Source organism: Cryptomeria japonica, chromosome 11 (assembly GCF_030272615.1).
Source record: "Cryptomeria japonica chromosome 11, Sugi_1.0, whole genome shotgun sequence".
NCBI classification, from domain to species: Eukaryota; Viridiplantae; Streptophyta; class Pinopsida; order Cupressales; family Cupressaceae; genus Cryptomeria; species Cryptomeria japonica.
The window spans coordinates 313658051-313673567 of record NC_081415.1 but is presented as its reverse complement, the minus strand read 5'-3'; the positions used below and the strand labels follow the sequence as shown (position 1 = coordinate 313673567).

General features: G+C 30.8%; 1 protein-coding gene across 1 annotated transcript in view; it reads left to right on the top strand.

The window, feature by feature from the left end:
* LOC131065043 (transcription factor TCP2) overlaps positions 1-11747 on the top strand; it is a 32194-nt gene extending 20447 nt beyond the window's left edge. The window contains exon 3 of the mRNA XM_057999413.2: positions 11451-11747. The gene's annotated coding sequence lies outside the window, so the exon portion shown is untranslated. The remainder of the gene's footprint in view (positions 1-11450) is intronic.
* Positions 11748-15517: the final 3770 nt, after the last annotated feature.

Below are 15517 nucleotides of genomic sequence, written 5' to 3'. Positions count from 1 at the left end.
TGCGAAGTGCCCGAGGATTCTCAATATGTCACTTCACATGAGGCAAAACAGACTTAGGCCTCTCACACATCCCCTCGACTATATTACGGTCACAAAATTAATGCAAGGATCGCAAACATGATCCTAAAATCTGATCATTTATTGCACTTTAAGATGGTAATTTTTGTTTATAAATGGAACCAACCTGCTCTTACACGCAGTTCTCAGTCATAATTTTCAAAAATTTAAATTTTTGAAGTATCGTAGTGCTCTGCAATATGGAAAACAGTTCTTGCGGAGGATGTAGGCAAATTCACTAGGAGTATATGCCATGGAACGACCGGATTTCAGTGCAAATTCCAGAACCTTCGACGACTTTTCATGGACACATCAATGACAGGGACCTCGACCAACTTTTTCTGTTACACAATCCACAATTGAGAAGAGTTGTCAAAGACTTCATTGGTGAGGAGATGTTATCTCCGCAAGATAAAAGGATTATGTATCCCCATCAACTTCTCAGTTCCTTTCTGTCAAATGCTCTAGATCTCTTGCAATCTATTCCTCTGCTAGAATTAGTTTTCTTCAAATTGGTAAGATAAGATGTGTGTCCCCCGACCCCGTTCCATGAAGCCCTGGCAAAATATAATCTATGGCACAGGTCGGCTCTCCTTGGGGGCCTCTTTCCACGTCACTTTATTCAATCTAGCCATGCTTACATGGTACTCTACGACCGAATAAAGCATGCCCTTGAACGAAAAAAATTTCACCATGTGAAGAACGACTTGCATCAATTCAACAGACAATTGGATGACCACATTGTACATAGAGTCAAAATTAAAGTTGGGTCCCTAATGGAAATCTTGGAAATAAAAAATGTTGACCCCTGTTTGCAAATATCTCAACCTATGGAAAGGGGTCGGACTACAAATAGGGTTCCAGACCTCAACGTACCGACGCAAGATGAAGTCATTGGATGGACTACTTTCCTTCTGCCCACTTTTGATGCCCCTGCAATTCAAACCCAGGAAGACACCGCCATGAACGAGTAAAGGTATTCCGGCTTTGTTTTTTGCTACCCAGAACATGCTCTTTTTTTACGGGTGGAAAATCTAACGGCAACCGAACCGGTAGAGGAGTCATCTTCTTTGCTTGTCAACTTGCACTGGCATTGGAGGCTTTTCTTTTTATGAACCAATCATAAGGACATCATACCGGTATCAAAGCACCAGTACAACATAATCGGAAACCGGTTGTCACAGCTCATCAGTGCTCCAACAAGAAGATTCACGCTTCTCAATTGCCACGGTAACCGGTTAAGGGGTTTGGTTATTTTTGGTTTCCTCCGATCTTGTCCTGACCGGTTACTCTCTTTTTGGCCCCTAAGAGACTCATTCTATGGGCAGTCCCTATTTATCTCTCCGGATCGGGTGGCTTCTTCTCATAGCCTCCTTCCTTCTTCTTCACTGTATCTGAGCAAGGATATAGGGTTTTATTTCTGGTTCTTTCCCTATTGAGCTCTTGAATCAGTTTTCTTATTAATATATATATATATATATCAGTGGCTTGCCACTTTTGTTTAAAAAAAAAAATAGTCGCACAATTAAGTATAAGTATGCAATCAATGTAGATATTACAATTTTAACAATTCATTCTATATTTTATTTTTTATGCTAAGCAAGTTTCTTAGAAAGATAGAATTTATACTCTAATCTTTGTTGTAAATATTCCTCCAATTTGGAGTGATCATATTTTATTTAAATTTCTTTGAAATGTCTTAGATTTGAGCTAAATCAAGGGTTTCCCTTCACTAACCCAATTATAGAAATTAAGAAATTTTTGTTGTTTAATTACTTCCATGAGGGGTTTTGTCGTCAAGTTAACTGATTCATCATTCATACTCCATAAGGAGTAAAATCAAATAATAAAATGTTTCCCTATGATGCCCTTCTCTATTCTTGGTTTCTTTTTAAATGCCCTTTTCTTCAAATGGTGATAACTCTATGCATTCCTTCATGACCTTTGATAAAAAATATTATTGTTTAAAATAAGTTTAATTTTTAAATAATTATATTATCTTTTATATTTTAACATTTTTTATTTTTTCACTTGATATTTTAATTTGTTATTATAATAATCTCATTTTAAAAAATGGGACATTACACAATCCCATGCCTCATTGAATCCTCATATGCATTGATATTTTTCTAAATCAAACCATGGGAATCTTAGGTGCATCTCATGCATCAAAGCACACCATAAAATTAGCACATTTGCAACTTGGTTAGGCCTCCTACTTGAACTCTACTAATTTCATATGACATTGGCTCACGTTGCCTTGATTGCTAATTATTACATCAGTTGATGGTTTCTGTATAACACAAACTTCTATGGCAATAGGTTATTTCTCCAATTTTCAATTCTTGTATGATTACATAGAATTTTGATCATATGTCCAATACCTTATGCGTATGTTCTTCAACTTATATGCCACTCAAGTAGCAATCTACTGAGAAAAAAATATTAAAATTAGATAGTGATAAATTGGCTAATTTATTAAAATCAAGGAATAAAGATATGTAGGAAAAGATTCATATGCTTAACTTAAAGGATGTTATTTACAAAAACTTAAAACTAATCCAAACTAATTATGAAAACTAGAAAAATGCAATCGTAAATATATAAACAATTATACCATAACATAGATATTTTCATTTAGTTGGGGAAAACTTTTCGAAGAGGAAAACCTCATACTCCTAAAACTGCAAAATGTATTATTAGATGTGAAGATTAATATACTATTGCATCACAAGTCTTTATAGCAATATTCACCAACCATAAACTTGGAATAATTTGGCAGCATTCTAATAGCACTTATGTACCTACAAATTCAATTTATGAAACCACTTCCTCAAGTATCAACTTATAGGCAAATGATAAAGCTAGGACACCACACATGGGTTGTAAAAATATTTTATAAAACCCCCAAAAATGGTGCCTAACTTGGGCACAATTTCTAATGCCACCATGAATATTCTATTTTACCCACTAAAAATAGTAAGTCAATAATGTAGTAGTAACTTCCATTTGATCCATTCAACATGACCTAACATAGCTTGTCATATTGTCTCAAAATAAGCATGACATGAGAAATAATAAATCATATCAAACTTGATCAAGATTCCAAAATAACTCCCCCCCAAATCTAGCTCTTAGACATTACATGATGTTTTAATAACTCATCATAGAATCCCATAGAAGAAGGGCACTCCATATTTTCCATATTTATCGACCTTATAACATCTTACAACTTGTTAACAAAGGTATTAACACTTGGAATTTACTCTTTTCATAAGTTCCAATGCCCCATTTGAGGTGGAGCATAAATGTTAAAATATCACAAGTATGAGAAAATGCCTAATAGTTTAAAAAATAAAACCCCACTTGCAAATGTAGAGAAACCCTAATTTCTAAAAATTCTCCCACTTGTTGAATACCTTCCAAGAGGTATGGGTAACATATTATCATGGAATCAACTACTAGGAGCCAAGAAGCCCATAGACTCTAAACACCATCTAAACCTTTTGTGCTTAAAAATTTGGTCAATTGATGCATCTACAAAATTCAGCACTTTTTAACTTTTTCTAGCTTCACTCTTTAATCCTTGATCATTTCTCTCACAAAGTGATACTAACCATCTATATGATCATAGCAAACTATAATTATACCTTATTCTAACACAATGTATGAACACAATTTATTAAGCAAAGTGGTTTATTTAAATGTATGAATTTCTATCATATACTATGCCTATATAGTGGACAAAAATAACACAAGTTATCACTTATTTGTCCAACTTATAGTATTGAATAAATTAAAAACATAAGCACTATTGGTTGTTCTAATATTAACAAATCACAATTAAGTAGTCACGAATTTATTTTTCATAGAAGTATTATGGAATTCAATTATTTATGCATCAAGCTAAAAATAAGTTCTAATTTTGTTGCCTTTATGAATCACTATAACCCCTCCTACCATTTAAACAACTTCTTAATAAAGCTTCACCAACACACCCACATCTATTATTTTTCTCATATATAACAAATTACATACTAATCCTAAGATATACAAGATAACATAAAATCTCTTAACTCTGCCATGAGGAATTTTTAGCTATTTACTACAATGAACAATAATAGATAAATAAGAGATATAACTTAAGTATGCCTTACCTTCATACTTTTCATACTTACAGAACTAGTGTTTATTTGAGGTCATATGAAAAATATGCACCTAAGTCAACCACAGATGCATCCTCACTTGCATGAGTGGCAAGATTGTAATGTATAAATCACCATATTCCTTCTCAAACATAAAATCATAATCAACTTTCTTATTCTTCATTTTCTTTTTTTCTTTCATTCCTTATAAAAGTGAGTAGGTTTGTTAAAATTCCAACAAATTTCCTTTGGCTCTTTAAGAGATTTAGATATCCTCTTAGACTTGGCTTCGGATTTTTCTTGTTACTTTTCATTCTTCTTTCCTCTTTCTTTTGGTCCTCCTTGAAAACTCAAGACCTCTTTAGCAATTGAAGAGATTTTCCTATTTTTTACTTTGAGGAGAAAAGAACCAACAACATCCTCTACCTTCAAAGTGATAAAATTACTCCCAATGGCCACAAAAAGGCTATCCTATGAGTCTTGCAATAAAAAAAACTTTTGATATCTCTCCTACTCATATATTTTCACACCCACAAAGTTTCACTTAGCCACCAGCATGCTAGATGCTTCGAGGTGGTTTGCAATTCAACCAAGAATAAATATTATTCCTCAAGGATATTTTGTTCACTAAAAATTTGGCTTGATATATCTCTTTAAGTTTCATCTATAATAATTTTGTGTTGCATTCTTCATGGACATTAATAAGAACATAACACACAAAGAATAGTATATTGAGATTTTAATCTTTTTAGTCTATCATATTGATATGCTTGAGTAGTGTACATAGGTGTTTGAATATTTACATCAACAACTGACTATGGATCATAGTTAATCAATAGATCTTCATCCCATGGATCATAGTAAATCAGTAGATCTTCCATTTTTAGTTTTCATATCTTGAAAAGTTCACTTTTGAAAAAATTCAACTTCAATCCTCCCGTACATACTTTCTATCTTTATTCTTATAATAAAGATCACAAAGTTCTCCTTTTATACAATCTCCCACTCAAAAGATGATTAGTTCCAAATGCCCTTTACTCAACAACTAGAACTGAAGGTGATTAGGATTTGATACCACTTGAAAGGAAGAAAGATATATAGAAATACAACCTTATGTTAATGTTGAAGAGAGTGATGTAAAAAAACTCAAAACAAATTTAAATATTAAATATAGAAAGTAGAGAAATGTAATCATATTTGTATAAATAGTTATAGCATAACATAGTGATTAAGGGCAACCTGAAGAATCTGGTTGATATTAGCAAGGAAGTCATGAATAACAACGCTAAGGGTCTTAAAAAGGTCAATGCGATGATTGCAGACCAAAGAGCTCAGTCTACCACTAGTATCCCATCCTTAGACACCAAACAGAAGAAGAAAATCTAGGAGCCGAACTTGTAGGGTATGAGACCATAGACCACTACTGGTCCCTATATGAGGACAAGAAGCAGGAACCAAGAGAAGATTACCTCTCGGTTCATCATGGATGAGCTCGAGGAAATCAACAAGAGTGTGATCCAAAACAATTCAGAGCTGATGTGATCTTTGGTTTAGTGGGTTTTAGTTTTTCTCTATTACTATTTTGTGTTTTTGTTGTGTGGGCTTGGCCCCTATTTCTGTGGTTGTTTTGTTGTTGGTTATGGACTGGTTAGTGACTGTTTATTTTTTGTATTGCTCTCTGACTCTGGGTTTCGGGTCCCTGTAAAATTCGTTTATCTCAATAAAAAACATAGTGATTTATGTAAAGTGAGAATGGAGCATGCGCGGAGTGGGACATCCGCGAGTAGGATTTCATTCACTGTTTCTGAGGATGGAATGGGAGATGTAGATGACTCGGATGATGATGGGGATGGAGACTAGTCATTGGTTTTTGTGGTATGTTGATGGTTGCTGTCGGTCATTACACTCCATATCTCTCATCCTGGTGTTTATGCCAGTGTTGGAGTCTCTTTATTTGTGCTTGTTTTTTAGTATGGAAGGGTGTTTTTGATGTGGGCTTTCCCTTTGTTGTCCCTATCCCGTGACAAATTTAGTGCATTTATTCTTTTTCTTTGCCCTGGGTCCTTGGCTCTCTCTAGGATGAATTTTGGCCCTCTAATGCAACTTCTTTGGCTACTCTTTTGATGCCCTATTTTTTGGACAAGGTTTTCTGTTTTTTGAGGTTTCTAGGCTTGTTTTCCTCCCCGGGGGATGGTAACCTTTCCTTTTGCCCAATTGTCTTTTAGGCTCCTGGGGTGGGTTACCCCCTCTATATTTCTATCATAGAGACCCTTGTTGCTTCTACTCTGATGAGATTTGTTCGATCTTCTCTATTGGCCCTTCTAAGAGCAGTGTTTCTTTTCGTCAAATGGGTTGTGGTCTTTCTCGTAGGGAGGGTCCTTCTTTGTGTCATTTCCATGAGTAGAGACCTCTCTTTCCCGTAGAGGGGTTTTGTTTCCCATGGGTTCTTGTAGTTTTTTTTAGCTTTGGTGTGCTCCAGATCCTCTAATGTTGGTTGTGGGCATGGCTCCCCTAGTTTGTTTCTGGTCAATTTTGTGTGTTACAGGAGCACTATTGTGGAGGATTTATTGGATATCAATGATATTATCTTTTGGGGCAACCACCAGGAGGTTTTGTTGCTTTCCAATGTTCTCAGTCTTGTGTATCCCTTCGAGGTGGAGTGTGATTTGGTGGGCTTCTTTGTTGTTTGGTAGCTTGCTAAGGATTCTTGTTATGGTCTTCCTATGGAGGTGGTCCTAGTTCATTTTGAGGAGGAGACAAGTTTGGCAGGATAAGATGTGTTTTGTGGTTTTGGGGTTGTTGATGCCCTTTGGTTTAGTGGTGCCCTCATTGTCATCTTAGAGGCCATTTTTGAGGTGGATATTTGGGAAGTTGGAGATCTTGTTCTTGTTCCCAAAGATGTTGCTTTGTTCCTTGAGGGTGTTGTCCTTTCTTGCCTCTTTCATGTCTTCACCCTTTCTTGCATATGGTTTTCTTTGTGGGGATGGTTGAGTGGCTTGGTCCCCCTGGTGTTATTTGAAGTACATTCTCTATGGGCTATAAGTCTCTATCTTTTTTGGCCTTTTTGTTGGCTCCCCTCTTACTATTTTTCTTTTGCCTCAGCATCCTTGATTTTCTCAGTTTCTTCTTATAGAGGTGGCCCTATCTTATTTAGAGGTGAAGATAGATGGTGTTGGAGATGACCTATCTTCTATTGAGGTGGAGATGGATGTTGCTATTGATGTTGGCAGATGTTGTTGGGGGCTGATGGTATGTTGTCTCTTGGTTGTATGGGTATTGAGACTAGTCTTTTTACTAGTTTCTCTCATTTATCTCCTATTGAGGTGGAGAGTTTGGAGGGTATGATGATCTCAGTGCTACTCATCCTCAAGCTTAAGGTTATGGGAGCCTTGTTAAAACCCATTATGAAGGTTAAGGGGGCCTAGAAAACCCCCATGACCATGGTTAACTAAGTTTTTAGGAGAATGTCTTTGGCCTTCTTTTTTCAACTAGTTCTTCAATGATTTCACTTTGATGTTAGGCTAATGATGGGATTCTTGTTGTCTATGTTGTATTTTATAGCAACTTTCTTCTATGGGTTCCGGATCCATGCAAAATCCAAGGGTTTCAGGTCCCTTCAAAACTTGTTGTAAGGGGTTTCGGGTCCCCTTAAAACCTATTTGATCCTTAATAAAAAAACATAGTGATTTATATGAGAAAATCTATTGTAGAAGAGAAACTACACACTTGTTGGTACTCTAAGCAACATGGTTGCTTTCCATCTTTTAACCACACACATTATTTCTTTATTCCATGCGCAATTAACTAAAAGAGTGGTCCCCATTTTCTTTGCATCTAGAAACTCGCCACCCTTTTATATACTCTTAAAGGAAAGAATATTTTCTCTTAGGATCACCTCCATAGGTTTATGATGTTCTTACCTTTCCTCCACATGCTTTTGTTTGCTTTACCTTCTCATCACATACTTTACCTTTTCATCCATACATAAACCTTTTTTTCCTCTCAACATGCTTTGTTATCTCAATTATAGCTACCCTTCCAACTTCAACACATATTAGTAGGCTTATTTCATGGTCTTCGGAGTTATCATGTCAAAATAATATTGAATACACATGCAATCTATTCACATACCATTTGACTTTCTCCATATCTTCATTATGTCTCACAAGAATGGTCAACCAAATAAGATCATATCATTGTTCATTGTTCATTTCTCTTAGTCTCAAATTTTGGAGCTTACTAAATAAGATCATATCATAGTATACAGGAAGGCATTTTTATCTTAGCTTATTAATTGTGTCGCTCCATGTGTGGATTTTATAATTTTCTTGCTACTACCTACCCTTTTCGACATGATCCCATCATAGTGATGCATTCCCTTCTAAATTTATTTATGTAAACCATACCCTCTTGGAATCTTCAACAAATTGATACTCAACTTTTTCCTTGCTCCATGATTTTGTGAATCAACTCCTCTACTTATAAGTTCCTTATATAAATTTTATTATCCAAGTGTGAGTTGTTACTATTCTACAAATGCCTTCATTATTTTCCTCTCTATTGGGTCATTTTCAACCCTATACATGTGCTCCTCAAGTGATGTCTCATCTCTTAAGTCTACATCCTCTTCGCTTCAAATGCAAAGTTACTTCCATCTCATCAATCTTTTCCTAGAGGTCTCTTATAACATCCTCTAGCTCTAATATATTTGTTATATTTTTTTATCATGTTCCTCCTCATGTAGTCTCCATAATAAACCCACTTTTCACACCATTTACCCAAACAATTCTATGTTGGAATAATTTTATGTTGCCTTCTACCCATGCTCAACATTTTATGTCCATAAAGTTTTTTGGCCACAAACCCTAGGGCACAACTAGATGACACTTTAAGCACTCTACAAACCAAACCTTAGGTTGTGATACAATCATAATTAGAGATTCTAGTCATGAGATATTTTGCAAGGAGAGAGGAAAAAAATATTTGGTAAAAATAATTGATTTTATTATTATTGAATCAAATTTATAGTTAGATTACACATGCAAACTCTCGAATTTGGCAACTGAAGGACTTGATGGTTTATAATGGTCAAATATTTATATAAATTTTCAATGAGATTCTGGTGTAAAATTCCACTAGCTCTTATTAATGTACCTACATGCCGAATTTTTAGTTTATCAACTCAACCACATGCATTAATTAGAAAAATATATCATTTAATTAAGGAAATCTAATATTTAATATTGATTAGATGGTCCACCACCATCCACACTATTTATTTGATAGGTATTTTAATTGTAAACTACTTCCTTATGTTATCACTTTGATGCATTGCTAATAGTCATTGGCTCAAACTATGTAACCAAAACATCCACCTTCATTATTTCCATCATGCACATGGTGTGCACTAAACTTCCAACACTGCACTATTTTTTCGTCTATGCTTAGATTCTCATACATCAATATGCAAACCTTTTATATTATTAAGTGAACTAGATGACATATTGGATATCAGTAATGTACCTTAAGTTATGAATATGGTCAAGGAGATATTTAATCTCTTTTATACAAGAGAAACCAAGTTCATTCAATACCACACTTCAATTTATTGGTTTGAAAAGTTGGACACTTATCTAAAATAGAGACAAAGAATTATGATACAAAGGTCATTACATTATTTAAAAATGAAAACATCTCTAGGGGAGTCACTTGTAGAAATAATAATTTTTTAAAAATATTAATAATAATTAAACATGACATAACTTTCTAGTTTTACTATGCTCAAGAAGATCTTGAGAAATAATTTCTAGTACGTTCATAAATCTTGGTATTTTAAAGTCACAATCTAGGTTATCAACAAGAGCAAAGAGAAAAAAATAAATAGGAGCTAGAGGTTCCTCAATCTAGAAGGTTTAAGTTCGAATTAAGAAACATGGTAACACCCAATGATGCCAAGTATTTAATAGTCTTGAGTAAAGAGATATTAGAGAACCCATAATTTTCAAGTTAAAGTGTTCACATTTATATGGAAGATCTTGGCAAACCTCTATTTATTATTTGATCCCCATTCCACCTAATTTGAGTATTCCTTCACTTCATACTTTTCATACAACTACTCAATTTCCACTACATAATCCTCATATTTAGAAAAAATGTATGAAAAACTAGAAAATAGTTATAGGTACTTAGGAAGCAAGTGAACATTCATACCAGGAAGAGTGTAATGATGTGAGTTTAGAGTATGGATTCTACGAAGAATATATTCACTCAATATTTTCCCTTAAGTATCAAAATTCAATTACACCATTTTTTCAATAAAATCCAAGAAAAACAATATTTAAGAAAGCTATATTTTTAGGGATGCTCAACTTGGATATCTATATGAACAATATCCATTTTTGGGGCATTATATGAAAAAAAAAACTCTAGAAGCTAACATTGCATATAGTGACGAAAAAACTATTAGGGAATAATGCAGTAGAAGCATATTTGAATATCTTTGAAATTGCTTCAATTCCATTTTGAGTAAACAAATATCACTAAGATATGATAATTGAGGAAGTGAGTAATAAATTTAACTTCTTATATTTAGCATTTAGCTAAATCATTATCAATCCTATGGGAAAGATATTTACTGCCTTGTTTAAGTTTGGATGAGTTTCAATGACTATAGTTGGATAATTTGAATCTTATGAAAGATTAATAGGTTCTTGGATTGAATAAATGTTATTGAATGATCTATTCTCTAGGATTGAATAAATGTTATTGAATGATCTATTCTCTATAGCTAAACCAATTTAAATACTTCATAAATTAAAACTCTAAAATGTTATGATAAATAATTTAGAGACATAAATGTTTAATGCTATCATAGTTTGGACTAATTTCTTATCTAATCTTAAGTAAATGAAAGTTAGTAGAAAATAATTTACAGTAAACGTATATATTTGTAAGAGTAGAGAAATTTAGTATTCATTTGAGTATAATGAATGTATTAAGGTTGATACTCTATTTGAAAACATGTGAAACATTTAAGAGAAATGAGAGATTGGATATATATAATCAATCACGAAATATCACTTACATTGAGTCTATTTCATATATAATTTATATGATAGAAAATATTGAAATAGATGTATCTAAGTTTAGAAAGAAAATTTTATAAGGAGATCAAAGAGGATCTTGGTAGAATTTTTAGTTTTTATGTAGATATATTAAACAAGTTAACGACTTTGGCTCATATTGTAGATATTAAAGAACAAGAGAAGATGGATACATCAAGATGGTCATTCAAATGAAGATGTGATCATTTCAATCGAATCGAAGGATTATTTCATTAACTTAATATATGCTGATGGTATACAAAATATTTTTAAATATGTATGAAGTGTACAAGGCCTATAAGAGCTCAAACATAGTTGCCATGAAATTAGTCATAGAAAGTCATATTTTTGTGAGTTGTTTTTAGACATGATATAATTTTGAGAGGTGTTTTATTTTTACAGTTCAATTATTTTTATATATTATAACTTATTTTTTGTTCAATAGATAGTTTTAGATAATATTTTCATATTTGTAAATCTTAATTACGAGAAAAGTATAGTAAAATTTGTTTATTGATATAGTTTTTTTTTTTGTAAATAAAATAATTTAACAAGTTCAAGGATTAGAAGTATCAATTTTGAACTTTATTTCAAGTTGTATCATGTGATTAATGATATTTTTATTATTTTATCATTATTTGTTTTGCATAGTGAATTCTATATTATAGAATAATTATTAATATTTTTACCTTTTGTATATATTTGTTGTGGTTTTTGTACTCTTAAATATTTATTCAAGAATTCATTTATGCTTCTCCATTTTAGCAATAAGTATGAAAAATATTTTCCATGTACCATATGCACACTATTTTATTTTAGATCTATGCTCATATCTTTTATATCTTACATGTTATTATTTTAGTGGTATGTCTACAACCTAAATTGAAAATCATTAAAAAGTATGAAAAAAGATTTTACTTTTTTATTCATATTAAAGTTATATTCTCATATAAAAGGGAGATTTTATCTTATACATTTTATATTTTATCCCACAAAATACAAATAAAATATTAATAAATTAAAATGTATTTATCAACTGATTATATTTAACTAAATGATGTTACACTTCAACTAAGAATGCAATAACCATAGTATAATGCATGAGTCTAGTTTAATTGACACCCCATTAGCTGAAGGAAATATATAACTTTACAAATTATCATCAACTTGTGATAAAATATTACTTGTACATTTGTATATAAATGCATCTTAATAATCTTATCTAAAGCAATGTGATAAATCATGTCTAAAGATTTGTAAGTCCTATATAGAAATACAACTTTTAATGTTAATATTTGAGTGTTTTTTTTTAATATAATTAGATTTTCTCAATTCAAATTAATTGTTTGTACTATACATTTAGTTTGAATTTTATTATGTTAAGAACACAACTTGCCATTAAATATAATGAATTTATTCAAAATTATTTCAATCTCTAATAGAAAAACTTTATGATTGAATAAGAATATCATCTTATAACTAAGAGCTCATGTTTACCAATCATATTGGTGGAACACAAATTATACCAAGATTTAGTTACATAGATAAAATGTCATGTTTAACCACCTAGTCTACTATTCAATATGATAATCTATGTTTTAAAGTCAAATTTAATAATATGGTATCCTAATTTTATCAAGCAATTAGGATCTTCATAGAATATTTAACCTAAAATTATTTTGTAATAAAGTTACTTCTAGATCTAATATTATCTACAGGTTTTAAGGATTTACATATTAAGAAATACATATTGTCATTCTTTACTATAATTTTGTATTTTATAATTTTTTTTACTTAATAGACCTCTAATTTTTAGTCTATCATATTTGTGAATGAAATTAACTAATTATTGGATAATATTATATTCAAATTAATCTAATTAAAAAATTACTACATTAAAATATATGACTTGCGATATCATGTTTTGACATAAAAACAAACAAAATTTTAATTTTATTTTTAAGACATTAATATATATTATATAGATATTTTTTAAATAATAAATTATATGATAAATAAATAGAAAAATTAAAAGTAAAACTACATTAGAACATGTCAAAATACAAATAAATTTAAAAGACAAATACAAGAAGGATAAAAAAAACTAAAATAAAAGTTAAGACCAAGAAAAAAAGGTATAAGGTTAAGAACTAAAAAAAATTACAAAAAAAAAATATTAGAAGGCTAAGGATTAAGAATAAGGAGGAAGATCTATTTTCAGCATTTGAAAAATCCCCAATCTAATGAATGGTATAAACAAATTAAACCAAATAAATTAGTTTGTATTGATTTTTATTTTTGCATGTTTAGTGGCACATGATCCATTTTCTTAATAAAGACATTGATGAATTATTTTTTCAAACTAAAAGATGTTTTTGATATTAGAAGTAGCAAAACGAAGTTGTTGTTCTTATAACATCCACAACTCAAAGGTATCTAAAAAAAATGTTACGAGGTGTTTGTATAATTAATTAACTAACTGATTTATAGTATGATATTATACATAGTTGTATAGAAAGCGATAGATCTATTTAATGAATGTGAATGAATTGTCTAGGGTTTTAATATAATTTCTTTTTGCAAACAATTATAAAATGTATATTTTAGAATATGTTAGCATTACATATTAGGTTATATGTATTTTATTATTGAATATTGAAATAAAAAGAGTGTAGTAAAGTAGTGTTTTAAAGAATAAAAATAGAAGAATAAAAGCATTTCTTGTATCCCAACAACATTATTTTTGTGATATAATATAATCACATTTTATAAAGAAGAAGAAATTAGAATATGAATATGTCTTTATCAAGATTATTTATGTTGTGTGTGTTATATTATAGTTATGTGCATCACTTTTAACTGTTTTTGTGACATAGTATAATAGCATCTTGTAGAAAAAAAGGAGTACATAAGGGGAAAAAATGTGGTTAGGTGGGATTGGTGTTGCCTTAATAAAGACCTTGGGGACTTGGGATTGAAGGAGGTATGACATAAGGGGAAAAAATGCAGTTAGCTGATTAGTTGATGTGACCACCTTGGTCACATGATTGTAACTAGACTATTTTCTTTTTGATAGTTGAATTTCATTTTTTTAAATTTAGAGTAAATCTCATATTTCCTAACATTGGTATCATAGTAAATTAAGTTTTTTTCTTAGTTGATTCGCCGTTATTGGTGTGAGTAGAATCCTTACTCAACTTCAAATTTGTATATTTAATTAAAATGATTGTTATTAAAACTTTATTTTTTCACAAGATTTCTAATAGAGAATATTTTCATTGAACTATATATAGCAAGCAACATTTCATGCTTTAACATAAGCACAAAGAATCATGTTAATGAAAATAATGAGAATAGAAAAAAATATTTAAAGGGCACGTTTATCGATGAATCAATTGTTTAAGGTTTACCACGTCAACAAAATCTTGGCAAGGATGAGAGAGTCCATACTACATAGAGTAGATAAAACATATTTGAGTGAAGAACAAAACCATATATTTTTAAAATAATAGCGGATTAATAGTTGGAATATTCTATCATGTTTGACATGTTACGACATTAGACGCATGATTTGTTGTGTTGAGGTTGGCTCAAGGCATCACACTTGATATGAAAACCTAAAAGGAAGCTTTATTGAACCACACTCATGTAACTAAAAACATATTACATTCTTCCTCTTAAACGTAACCCAACCTTAGTGTGTTGTTGTATAAATTATAATATAATTTAAGAAAGTTTTAAAAAAAGTAATTCTCAATTTCAACATTGGTATTAATGCCAAGATTTTGATTAAAAGTTATTATTTTAGTATTAACAATTTATCAATTAATTAATAAGGGTTATTAAGATGTTACTAAAATAATAATATTATTATATATTTAAATATTAATATTAACGTTAATGTCATTATTTAAGTATTCACAATAACATATGTTATTAAATTAAAACAATATTATTATTATTATTATTATCATCATCATCAAAGTTTGTTTGATTAGTAATACTAGATTTTGTTGTAATAACATTTATATTAAAGTTAATATTAAGTCACATAAATTAAAAAAATAAAATATTTATTCAATTTAGGAGAGAGGTGAAATTATTAAATAAATAATAAGTATTATTTAAATTAGAAAGAAGAGGCTTAGTAAATTAATTAAGTAAATAAAAATATTTATTTTATTAACAGTGGAAAAGGTTAATGAATTAAAA